The sequence below is a fragment of the Babylonia areolata genome, chromosome 24 (assembly GCF_041734735.1).
Source record: "Babylonia areolata isolate BAREFJ2019XMU chromosome 24, ASM4173473v1, whole genome shotgun sequence".
NCBI lineage: Eukaryota > Metazoa > Mollusca > Gastropoda > Neogastropoda > Buccinidae > Babylonia > Babylonia areolata.
Genome location: NC_134899.1, coordinates 55,640,126 through 55,652,625, shown reverse-complemented (window position 1 = coordinate 55,652,625; position 12,500 = coordinate 55,640,126). Strand labels below are relative to the sequence as shown.

Here is a 12,500-nt window from a genome sequence, read left to right as displayed (position 1 = left end):
CTCAGGCCTGGTTGACACAGGGATACCATTATGACAGAAATCGTAGAGTACAGCCTTGTTACATAGTCCCAAAACCTAAAAAACTGATTCACCGTCTTTAGTCTTTCAGCAGACTGTTTCTTAATGACTGCCACATTATATCTATCCCATACATATAGTAGTAATAGTGATTAACATTAACTGAAAAACGCATTGCGCCTACTTTCTGTGTAGCTGGCTTTAGCCACTTTCCAGAAACAGGTCAGCAGAAACACACACTCACGCACCTGTTGTTACAGGGGTCAAAACTACGTTGCGAGAAGTGACCAAAACAGAAGACTACTCTGTTACAAGAGATGGCAAAAAAAGTGTATCATAGCATCCACCAAACGTGGACTATACTGACTACCACAGACCACAGCATCCAGTCTTGGATTGAGGGAATTGACACAGAAGAAAACATTCACCCAGCACCCCCCGTCACTGCTCCCGTTCTCTCCGCTCCTTCCAGTCCCCCGAACCTCTTCATTGTATAGGTGGTGTGTGGTGTGCTGAGGTATCTTACTGTGCACTGTTGTATAGGTGGTGTGTGGTGTGCTGAGGTATCTTACTGTGCACTGTTGTATAGGTGGTGTGTGGTGTGCTGAGGTATCTTACTGTGCACTGTTGTATAAGTGGTGTGTGGTGTGCTGAGGTATCTTACTGTGCACTATTGTATAGGTGGTGTGTGGTGTGCTGAGGTATCTTACTATGCACTGTTGTATAGGTGGTGTGTGGTGTGCTGAGGTATCTTACTGTGCACTGTTGTATAAGTGGTGTGTGGTGTGCTGAGGTATCTTACTGTGCACTGTTGTATAGGTGGTGTGTGGTGTGCTGAGGTATCTTACTGTGCACTGTTGTATAGGTGGTGTGTGGTGTGCTGAGGTATCTTACTGTGCACTGTTGTATAGGTGGTGTGTGGTGTGCTGAGGTATCTTACTGTGCACTGTTGTATAGGTGGTGTGTGGTGTGCTGAGGTATCTTACTGTGCACTATTGTATAGGTGGTGTGTGGTGTGCTGAGGTATCTTACTATGCACTATTGTATAGGTGGTGTGTGGTGTGCTGAGGTATCTTACTGTGCACTGTTGTATAGGTGTTCTGTGGTGTGCTGAGGTATCTTACTATGCACTATTGTATAGGTGTTGTGTGGTGTGCTGAGGTATCTTACTATGCACTATTGTATAGGTGGTGTGTGGTGTGCTGAGGTATCTTACTGTGCACTATTGTATAGGTGGTGTGTGGTGTGCTGAGGTATCTTACTGTGCACTATTGTATAGGTGGTGTTTGATGTGCTGAGGTATCTTACTGTGCACTGTTGTATAGGTGTTGTGTGGTGTGCTGAGGTATCTTACTGTGCACTATTGTATAGGTGGTGTGTGGTGTGCTGAGGTATCTTACTGTGCACTATTGTATAGGTGTTGTGTGGTGTGCTGAGGTATCTTACTATGCACTATTGTATAGGTGGTGTGTGGTGTGCTGAGGTATCTTACTGTGCACTGTTGTATAGGTGGTGTGTGGTGTGCTGAGGTATCTTACTGTGCACTGTTGTATAGGTGGTGTGTGGTGTGCTGAGGTATCTTACTATGCACTATTGTATAGGTGTTGTGTGGTGTGCTGAGGTATCTTACTATGCACTGTTGTATAGGTGGTGTGTGGTGTGCTGAGGTATCTTACTGTGCACTATTGTATAGGTGGTGTGTGGTGTGCTGAGGTATCTTACTATGCACTATTGTATAGGTGGTGTGTGGTGTGCTGAGGTATCTTACTGTGCACTATTGTATAGGTGTTGTGTGGTGTGCTGAGGTATCTTACTGTGCACTGTTGTATAGGTGGTGTGTGGTGTGCTGAGGTATCTTACTGTGCACTATTGTATAGGTGTTGTGTGGTGTGCTGAGGTATCTTACTGTGCACTGTTGTATAGGTGGTGTGTGGTGTGCTGAGGTATCTTACTATGCACTGTTGTATAGGTGGTGTGTGGTGTGCTGAGGTATCTTACTATGCACTATTGTATAGGTGTTGTGTGGTGTGCTGAGGTATCTTACTGTGCACTGTTGTATAGGTGGTGTGTGGTGTGCTGAGGTATCTTACTGTGCACTATTGTATAGGTGGTGTGTGGTGTGCTGAGGTATCTTACTGTGCACTATTGTATAGGTGGTGTGTGGTGTGCTGAGGTATCTTACTGTGCACTATTGTAAAGGTGTTGTTTGATGTGCTGAGGTATCGTACTGTGCACTATTGTATAGGTGGTGTGTGGTGTGCTGAGGTATCTTACTGTGCACTATTGTATAGGTGGTGTGTGGTGTGCTGAGGTATCTTACTGTGCACTATTGTATAGGTGGTGTGTGGTGTGCTGAGGTATCTTACTATGCACTGTTGTATAGGTGGTGTGTGGTGTGCTGAGGTATCTTACTGTGCACTGTTGTATAGGTGGTGTGTGGTGTGCTGAGGTATCTTACTGTGCACTGTTGTATAGGTGGTGTGTGGTGTGCTGAGGTATCTTACTATGCACTATTGTATAGGTGTTGTTTGATGTGCTGAGGTATCTTACTGTGCACTATTGTATAGGTGGTGTGTGGTGTGCTGAGGTATCTTACTGTGCACTATTGTATAGGTGGTGTGTGGTGTGCTGAGGTATCTTACTGTGCACTATTGTATAGGTGGTGTGTGGTGTGCTGAGGTATCTTACTGTGCACTGTTGTATAGGTGGTGTGTGGTGTGCTGAGGTATCTTACTATGCACTGTTGTATAGGTGGTGTGTGGTGTGCTGAGGTATCTTACTGTGCACTATTGTATAGGTGGTGTGTGGTGTGCTGAGGTATCTTACTATGCACTATTGTATAGGTGTTGTTTGATGTGCTGAGGTATCTTACTGTGCACTATTGTATAGGTGGTGTGTGGTGTGCTGAGGTATCTTACTGTGCACTGTTGTATAGGTGGTGTGTGGTGTGCTGAGGTATCTTACTATGCACTATTGTATAGGTGGTGTGTGGTGTGCTGAGGTATCTTACTATGCACTATTGTATAGGTGGTGTGTGGTGTGCTGAGGTATCTTACTATGCACTGTTGTATAGGTGGTGTGTGGTGTGCTGAGGTATCTTACTGTGCACTGTTGTATAGGTGGTGTGTGATGTGCTGAGGTATCTTACTGTGCACTGTTGTATAGGTGGTGTTTCATGTGCGGCACTTAGACCCCATTACATGGGGAGTTTGCGCCAAAAAGGTTTGTTTTTGTTTGTTTGTTGTTTTGGGGTGGGTTTTGTTCGTTTGTTTGTTGTTTTGTTTTGTTGTTGTTGTTGTTTTGTTTGTTTTGTTTTTGTGTTTTGCTTTGTTTTGTTTTTTTGGGGGGAGAGGGGCTTGGGGGGCGGGGGGTGGGGGGGTACTTTATTGTCGTTTGCGGAAGAGTCACAAAGTAAGGTTTTCACAACTTTACAGAACACAGTGCACAGCTTCCATTCTGGTCAGTCCCTCAGCAGTCCAGCAAGAGCAGTGCAGTGTCCCAGAAAAATGAAATCCTCAAAACAGGCATACCACTCAAACTGTTCCAGGTACACTCCCATTCTTCTTATTTACCATGTAAATCAAGCTGAAGGTCTTGGACCAGGACAATATGTGACGCGAAAAGCCGGATAAAGTCGCATCCAGCGATTCTTAGCTGTGCACGAGAACCAGTGCTCAGGGTCAAAATCATGAGAATCGGGTTCTTGTGTTTTTTTTTGTTTTGTTTTTTTGTTTTTTTAAGATATCGCATCTTCAAAGTTTTATCTTTGTTGTCGGTGATTATCTTTGCACAAAACAGCCTGGAACTGTAGTATTTTCAATGTTTTCAGGTGCATTCCTGTCAAAACCATGTAGAAAAATACTGCACTTTTTTGCCCTATTTCAGTTGCATGCTGAAAGCAACGAAGACGTGGAAATTCCGGTCTGTGAGTAATATTTAGAAAGAAGCAGTGAACAGACTTTCATCGTGTCCCCTGAACCTTCTGAATCAAAACAGCGTATGAATGTAGTCGGTTTTCAACGGTTTTACTGGTTACCCTCTGTAAGTTACGACTTTAGCTGGGTCCCATCGATTCTTCGAATTTAGGCAGGTTTCCGACTTAAAGTTAGAAAAATGTTATTTTTTATTGAAAGTTCAGGCTTTCTGTCGAATATTTTAATTGATGTTGTTTCATTCTGTGGTGTGTGTGACTCTCAAAAATTAATCGAAGGACCTAAGTGTTAATAAAATCGACGCAATGTGAAGTGAACAAATGTGGCATCTTCGAAAACATCATCTGCTAAGTGGCTCACAGCAATTCTCAACGAATCCCAACAGTAGGTTGTGAAGAGAAAACATGACCTGTTCCACGCATGAACTGTAACTTTCTGAACAAAAAACTAAAGTTTATAAACAAAACCAAAAAAAAAATAAAACTAAAAAAACAACTTTTTGGCGGTAGATGAATCCTCTTTGTTTAGTGGGATACGACGTTTCGAACCACAGGCCCGTTGTCAAGTGATGAAAAGAGGACAGGTGGATAGGGAAGCCTGTGTGAGAAATGGGTGATGACATCTCACTACTTCCTGTTTTGATGGACCATGCACACTGAAACACTTGATCACCATTCAGTGCAATACATGGGGTGAAGGTCGCACACCCAACAGGCTGAGTGATTCCAGCTCTCCATATTTTGGTGTTACTGTGTTGGTTCTATTCAGTGTAGTGTAATTAAATTCTGCAGAGTGCTTCATCATGGATCCCTTCCAACAATGGACGTATGTGTGTGCCCCGATCTGCATCAGACTTGCTGTGTTCTGGATTTCTTTTTCTGCTTTCCTGTCAGTTTGGAACTGTGCCGGCCTGCCATTCATCTCTCCCTTCAACACACCTGTACACGTGCAAAACGTAACGTTCAGTGGTAGTGGACAGGTGGGCAGCTTTTGTCAAGGTGAGTCGATGAGAACCTCATACGGAAAACTGAAAATGGAATGGGAAGCCCAGAGTGGCATAAGGCAATGTGCAACTTTCAGATTAAAAAAACTTACATGGTCATACTGCCCGGGACATGCAGGTGTTAAGGGAAATGAGCGAGCTGATAGACTTGCTGGTAACGCAACAACAACGAGCGGCCTACATCTAGGAAAATCGGAAATCCTCAGAAAAGTCAAAGAATATCAAAAAGAACAGGTACAAGGCCATCACACCACCGATCGCCTCAAAGAGATAAAGGCAGAGAGAGGGAGCGGCCCTAAGTCTTGCATGAAAGGTAGAGCACGATGCTTTGCAAATCAAGCAAATATCGGCATCATTTCCAAACCAACATTGCGCAAATTTCTTCAAAACGGAACAGAGTCTCTGTGGGCTTTTCCAAATACAATAGACTGAGCAACACGCAAGACACGCTCTTGGCATCAGAGATCTTTTCCCATCCCTCTTGTGGCCAGTCAGTGGCAGCCTCTGTGCGTGTGTGTATGTGTGTGTTTGTGTGTATGTGTGGGTCTGTGTGTTTGTATGCGTTTGTGCATGCGCGAGAGTGTAAGTGTACACAAGTGTCAGGATAGTTCTGTGCATGTGCGTATATGTGTGTTGGGGGGGGGGGGGGGGCGGGGGGGCGGCAGGGGGCGCGGGGGGATGGAGGATGAGGTATGTGTGTGTTTGCATGCCTACACTGTGGGAGCAACGGAATACTGGAACGTGCGGGTGTGCATATATATATCTTTGTGTGTGGGGATGGGGGTGGGGGACATGGGCGTATGTGTGTGTGCTTGTACAAGTAAGTGTGCCTGTGTGTGTGTGTGTGTGTGTGTGCCGTGGAAGCTGCGATACGTAGCCTAGAAATGAGTGTGTGGAGGGGGGTAGAGGGGGTGCAGGGTAAGGTGGGTATGCGTGTGTGTGTGTGTGTGTTGGGGCTCATGTACGTTTATGTGTATTTGACTGTGCTTTCATATCTGTGAAACTGCATGTTTGGTGCATATCTGTTATGCATATGTGTGTGTATGTGTGAATGTGTGTCTGCTTTTTTCTCTCTTTTTTTTATAACATTTATTTGCTTATTTATCATCATCGTTGTCTTTTTTTTTTCTTTTTTTTTTTACTTATCTTTTTTTTTCATTATTTTTTAAAATTATATTATTATTATTTATTTATTTATTTATTTATTTATTTTGTTTTATTTCATTTTATTTTATTTTATGTTATAAGCGCGTTGGGTTACGCTGCTGCTTAGCAGATGTGGTGTAGCGTATATGGATTTGTCCGAGCGCAGTGACGCCTCCTTGAGCTACTGAAACTGAAACTGAAACTGTCAAGGTGAGCGCAACGTCCCTCCCTTTGTTCTGTACTTGCGCGCTGAACTGTTTGCGATCGAACCTGCACCTTTGACCCCTGACCTAGTTGTGTGCCTGCGAGGAACAGGCATTGGCGCTTGCCTGCCGCGAAGACGAACTCGCCGAACAGGAAAGAGAAAACAAAAGCCCATCAAAACTGTCGTTTCCGTACGGACCCCCAACAGAATCCCCTACCAATCAAAACCTTCTTCTGTCAACTGTATTAATTTGATCAAGGTTCCCATTACATCTGCTGATCTGTCTGGCATATCCTCTGACGTTGTTCCCGCTGTGTGTGACGTCAGCACTACTGACAGTACCCCTGATGTGTCACCTGTGTGTGTTGACGGATCCACTTTATGCGGCGCTGTTTGTGCTGCTTCTAACCTCAACACACGTGTTCCTGCTAACATTTTTACTTTCCGTGACATTGTCCCCTCTGATGACAATATTCCGAACTGTAATGTATCCCCCGTGCCAGTGACAGCCTCTGCTCCGCTTCCTACTCCTGCCACACCTGTCTCCACTCCCAGACCTTTTTCTTCCTTCCCATTGTCCTCCACTGCTCAGTCACCATCTTCTTCTTCCACTGTCTGTCTGCCTGACTCACCTGCTTCACCATTAGATTCCTCTCTCCTTACCTCTGATCTCTTTCATGTCTGTTCAATGCTCAATCTGTCTGCCCTGATCAAAAGACTGACTATATTTCTGATTTTAGTTTTGAAAATAACTTTGATATCGTATTTCTTACCGAAACCTGGTTAAAGTCACAAGGTCACGAACCCAAACTTAAACAACTGACCCCCCCTGGATACAAAACTATGTCACTTCCTAGATTGCCTCGTGGAGGTGGCATCGCCACCGTCTACAGAGACATCTTGGAGTCTTCCCTTTCCTTCTCCCATACCCATGCCTTTCCACATGATACCTTTGAAATGCCAGAAGTCACTCTCAGTGTTCCCGGTCACTCAATCATCTTCTGTTATCTCTATCGTCCTCCGCCTTGTCGTAAAAATAACCTAACATCTTCTCAGTTTCACGATGAGTTCCGAACACTACTTGATTACTACAACCTTCGTTCTGGCAAACTTATCATCCTCGGAGATTTCAATTTTCATTTCGACAACCACACTTCCACTGATGTCAAACGCCTATGTCAATCTCTGTCCACTCATTCTCTCTCTCAGCTTGTTTCAGAACCAACACACAGATCTGGCCATACGTTGGACTGGCTAATCGCACGTGAGTCTGATGCCATGGCTGCGTCAGTGACTGTAACTGACAAACTTTCTTCCGACCATTCTGCTGTTATATTCTTGCTTAATATTTCAAAACCTACCAGAACCAAAAAATCTGTTACTCGTCGCAACCTGAAATCCATCAACATTAACACTTTTTCTTCTCAAGCTACTGAACGCCTTTCCAAAATTTCTTCCCGTACCGACGTATCCACACATTACAACACTGTCCTCTCTCAACTGCTGGATGAACATGCACCCCCCACTACCCGCATGCTCCCTGACAGACCTTCCGCCCCATGGTACACACAAGACATTCGACTTGCAAAACGCAAACGTCGCCAACTGGAAAGGCGATGGCGATCAACAAAACTGAAAGTCCACAATCAAATATTCCGAAAACAAATAAAGTCAAACATATGATCTCATCAGCAAAGACAAACTTCTTTTCTTCTCAAGTTCTCGATGCCACATCCACCAAATCTCTTTACTCTATCATGTCAAATCTTCTTGGAACTGCAAAAAAAAGACTCCTCTTCCTTATTCCTACACTTTATCTGAACTCCCCAATGTCTTCTCCTCTTTCTTTTTCGACAAAGTCCAAAATATTCGTACCATCTTAGACCAAATGTCTTTCCAACCTGCTCATCCTGATCCTCAATTCAGCGGCACTCCTCTCCATTCCTTTAATCCATTGACTGAAACAGAAGTTCAAGAAATCCTGAAAGAAATGACAATAAAATCCTGTGAGCTCGATCCTATACCAGCCTCGGTCTTTTCCCAGTGTGTCTCACAGCTTCTCCCCACAATCATCAATATTGTCAACTCATCCCTTCTCACTGGAACGTTTCCATCCACTTTCAAAACTGCAATCGTCCGGCCTCTTCTGAAGAAACCCAACCTTGACGCAAACATTTTGAAAAACTATCGACCAGTTTCTAATCTTCCATTCATGTCCAAACTCCTTGAAAAAGCTGTCCTCAAGCAGCTCAACAACCACCTTTGTTTCAACAATCTCATCCACACATTTCAGCCTGCCTATCGCGCTGACCACAGCACCGAAACCACTCTCCTCCACATTCTGAACAATCTACTGATAGCGTCCGACTCAGGAAAAATTTCCCTTCTCACTCTTCTCGACTTGTCAGCCGCCTTTGACACGATAGACCATTCAATCCTTCTTTCCCGTCTTCATTTTATATTTGGTATCAAAATTGTTCTAAACTGGTTCAAATCTGATCTCACTGATCGATTCCAGTCTGTCATTGTTGATCATTCCCAATCTGAACCCGTTAAAATCGAACATGGAGTCCCACAGGGATTTGTTTTAGGCCCAGTGCTCTTCACACAGTACACTGCTCCTCTCGCTGAAATTATCAACCGCCATAATGTCAGTCATCATTCTTATGCTGATGACACTCAACTCCAGAAGAGTGATACCCCTGAAAAATTGTTGTCGCTCTTGCAAGAAACATCCAACTGCTTCCTGGACATTCAAAACTGGATGACTCGAAATAAGTTACAATTGAACGCGGAAAAAACTAAAGCAATGATCATAGGAACTAAACGAAAACTGCCTTCCATCACAATTGACACAATCAAATTTGGCAGTACATTCATCCCTCTTTCCACGTCAGTCAGGAACCTCGGTGTTGTCCTTGACAATAAACTGTCCATGCAAAAATTTATCAGTCAGACATGTCAGTCCTGCTACTGTCAACTGCGACGCATCAGTGCCGTCCGGAAATATCTGTCCACTGACGCAACATCTTTCTCTCATTCTCTCTCGCCTTGATTACTGTAACTCTCTATTGTCTGGTTTGTTTGCTTCATCCATTCAGTCCCTTCAGCGCATACAAAACTCTGCTACCCGACTCGTCCTCAGAAAGAAAAGATCTGAGCACATCACTCCTCTTTTGCAACATCTCCACTGGCTCCCTGTCTCACACCGAATAAAGTACAAGATCAGCACTCTATGTAATAGATGCATTCACAAATCTGCCCCTTCCTATCGCTGCGGCTGCCTTCACCTCTACACTCCATCTCGCTCACTACGATCGGCTTCGGATCCACTGTTTACGCATACCCAGATTCAACACTCAACTGTTGGCCGCCGCCGTTCTTTCTCTGCCTCTGGACCTTGCGATTGGAATGAACTTCCTCTTTCGCTTCGTCAAGTATCCACACTCAGCTCTTTCAAGTCTGGCCTTAAAGCCCACCTCTTCCCAAAATAGCCTCCCTTGCCTGCCTCTTCCTTGTCTTTAATTTCTACAGTTTTATGTGCAAAAGCGCTTTGATTTGTCTCTGCACAAGATTCAGCGCTATATAAATACCATTATTATTATCATTATTAATTATTATTACATGCTCACACACACACACACACACACACACACACACACACACACACACACACACACACACACACACACACACACACGCACACACACACACACAGATAGGAGGTTAAAGAAAGAAACAGGACAGAGAGATCACCTCCTGTCTGTTTTTAGAAGCAAGGTCCTCTTCTTCCAGGTAACTGATTGTGACTGTAAAGGACTGCTCCAACAACATACATCATCAGATATATAACTGGCTGGCACAATCTCATAACAAAAGTTACAAAAAGTGACCAGTCCATTCCAATCACAGCACCAGACAGGTTGCTGCATGCTTGCATCTACCATTAGGACACCAGGCCACATGACAGAAATTGTACAGGAGATCTGTAGCAGAGACATCTACCATTAGGACACCAGGCCACATGACAGAAATTGTACAGGAGATCTGTAGCAGAGACATCTACCATTAGGACACCAGGCCACATCACAGAAATTGTACAGGAGATCTGTAGCAGAGACATCTACCATTAGGACACCAGGCCACATGACAGAAATTGTACAGGAGATCTGTAGCAGAGACATCTACCATTAGGACACCAGGCCACATGACAGAAATTGTACAGGAGATCTGTAGCAGAGACATCTACCATTAGGACACCAGGCCACATGACAGAAATTGTACAGGAGATCTGTAGCAGAGACATCTACCATTAGGACACCAGGCCACATCACAGAAATTGTACAGGAGATCTGTAGCAGAGACATCTACCATTAGGACACCAGGCCACATGACAGAAATTGTACAGGGGATCTGTAGCAGAGACATCTACCATTAGGACACCAGGCCACATGACAGAAATTGTACAGGAGATCTGTAGCAGAGACATCTACCATTAGGACACCAGGCCACATCACAGAAATTGTACAGGAGATCTGTAGCAGAGACATCTACCATTAGGACACCAGGCCACATCACAGAAATTGTACAGGAGATCTGTAGCAGAGACATCTACCATTAGGACACCAGGCCACATCACAGAAATTGTACAGGAGATCTGTAGCAGAGACTTATGGCTCTGAATAAGTGTTAAGGTGGAGTTAGTGGGCGTTTATATATTCATCACTCTCGTGAGACATCAAATGGAGTTAGTGGGCGTTTATATATTCATCACTCTCATGAGACATCAAATGGAGTTAGTGAGCGTTCATATATTCATCACTCTCGTGAGACATCAAATGGAGTTAGTGGGCGTTCATATATTCATCACTCTCGTGAGACATGAAATGGAGTTAGTGGGCGTTTATATATTCATCACTCTCGTGAGACATCAAAGGGCAATGGAACAGGAGGGGTGATGAGAGTTTGGGGGTAGGGGTGGGGGGCGATTTCTTGAGATGAAAATCCCACTTGCATGTCATCGGATGTGTGGTTACAAGAGTCACAAAGTACATAATGTGCACTTTGTGAAACCAAAAAAAAAAAAAAAAAAAAAAAAATTTGATAGTTTCAGCTTGACTGGAAAACTAAATATCAAGCTGGTGTCACAAAGTTGCTGAAAAACCCTTCTCGACTATAGTTGGGTTTTCTCTTTCCAGCTGGGCAATGTTCAGTCTTTGTGACAGTCCCTGCCATATGTACACAGTGATGTGCACTTTAAGTTGGTCTTGCAGCATTTGCGCCTTTCTCTGCACACCACTGTGCAGGAGCAGTGGACATCATATTTTTACCACCATCTGATACTAGTGTTTCGAAACCAAGTTGTGTGCTGCAAACGAAACGATCCTATCTTCAACACCCCACATCCATCTTCAATTCAATTCAATTCAAAATACTTTATTATCTGCTTCAACCAAAAACAGAAAATTCTCTTTAGGCTCACTTAAAATAAAATGCCCGTCAGCAAAAATCAAAGAGAAAAAAACAAACAAACTGACACACCCTTCACTTATCACCATGCACACATCAATTATTACGTAAAAAGAAAAACATGTGGGTAAGATACTATTACAGTATGATTTCGAGTGTAACAGCGCGCGCGCGCGTATGTGTACGTTTCAATCATTATAAAAAGGAGAATATTCAGTAAGATGATAATAACATTTAAAAAGACAAATGCTCATCAACAAATAAAACCGAAAAACGAATGAGCAACTGGCACGCCCTTCCTTAATCACAACTTTATTTCACTGTTTTTAATCATCCGTCAAGGTTTCAGGCTTCTTCTGTGTTTGTCGCCACTTTTCAGCTTTACTAACTTGTAACAAAAATGCCAAAAGCAAATTCTGGTGAAATATTTTGGGCAGACACTCCGGGCAAATCCATTTCTTTCGACGATTTGTGATTGGCGGATCAAACGCGCATTTCCACTCCGAGCAATACAGGACTCTCTGGTGTTCGGGAACGTGCGGATATGCCCACGGCCCTCTGTGTGTGTGTGTGTGTGTGTGTGTGTGTGTGTGTGTGTGTGTGCGCGCGTGCGTGCGTGCGCGCGCGCGCGCGCGCGAAGATTGTCACACACACAGCGGGTCTTACTGGAAAAGGAAATATGGAACTGACTTTTGCTCACCGAACTGTGCGGACGCGTATTTTCGGC

General features: G+C 44.0%; 1 protein-coding gene across 1 annotated transcript in view; it reads left to right on the top strand.

Annotated features, from left to right (window-relative positions):
- The first annotated feature begins 12,349 nt into the window (after window positions 1-12,349).
- The window catches only part of LOC143298677 (uncharacterized), a 110,061-nt gene continuing 109,910 nt past the window's right edge, over window positions 12,350-12,500 (top strand). Inside the window, exon 1 of the mRNA XM_076611561.1 lies at window positions 12,350-12,500. This exon is cut by the window's right edge and continues 617 nt beyond it. The gene's annotated coding sequence lies outside the window, so the exon portion shown is untranslated.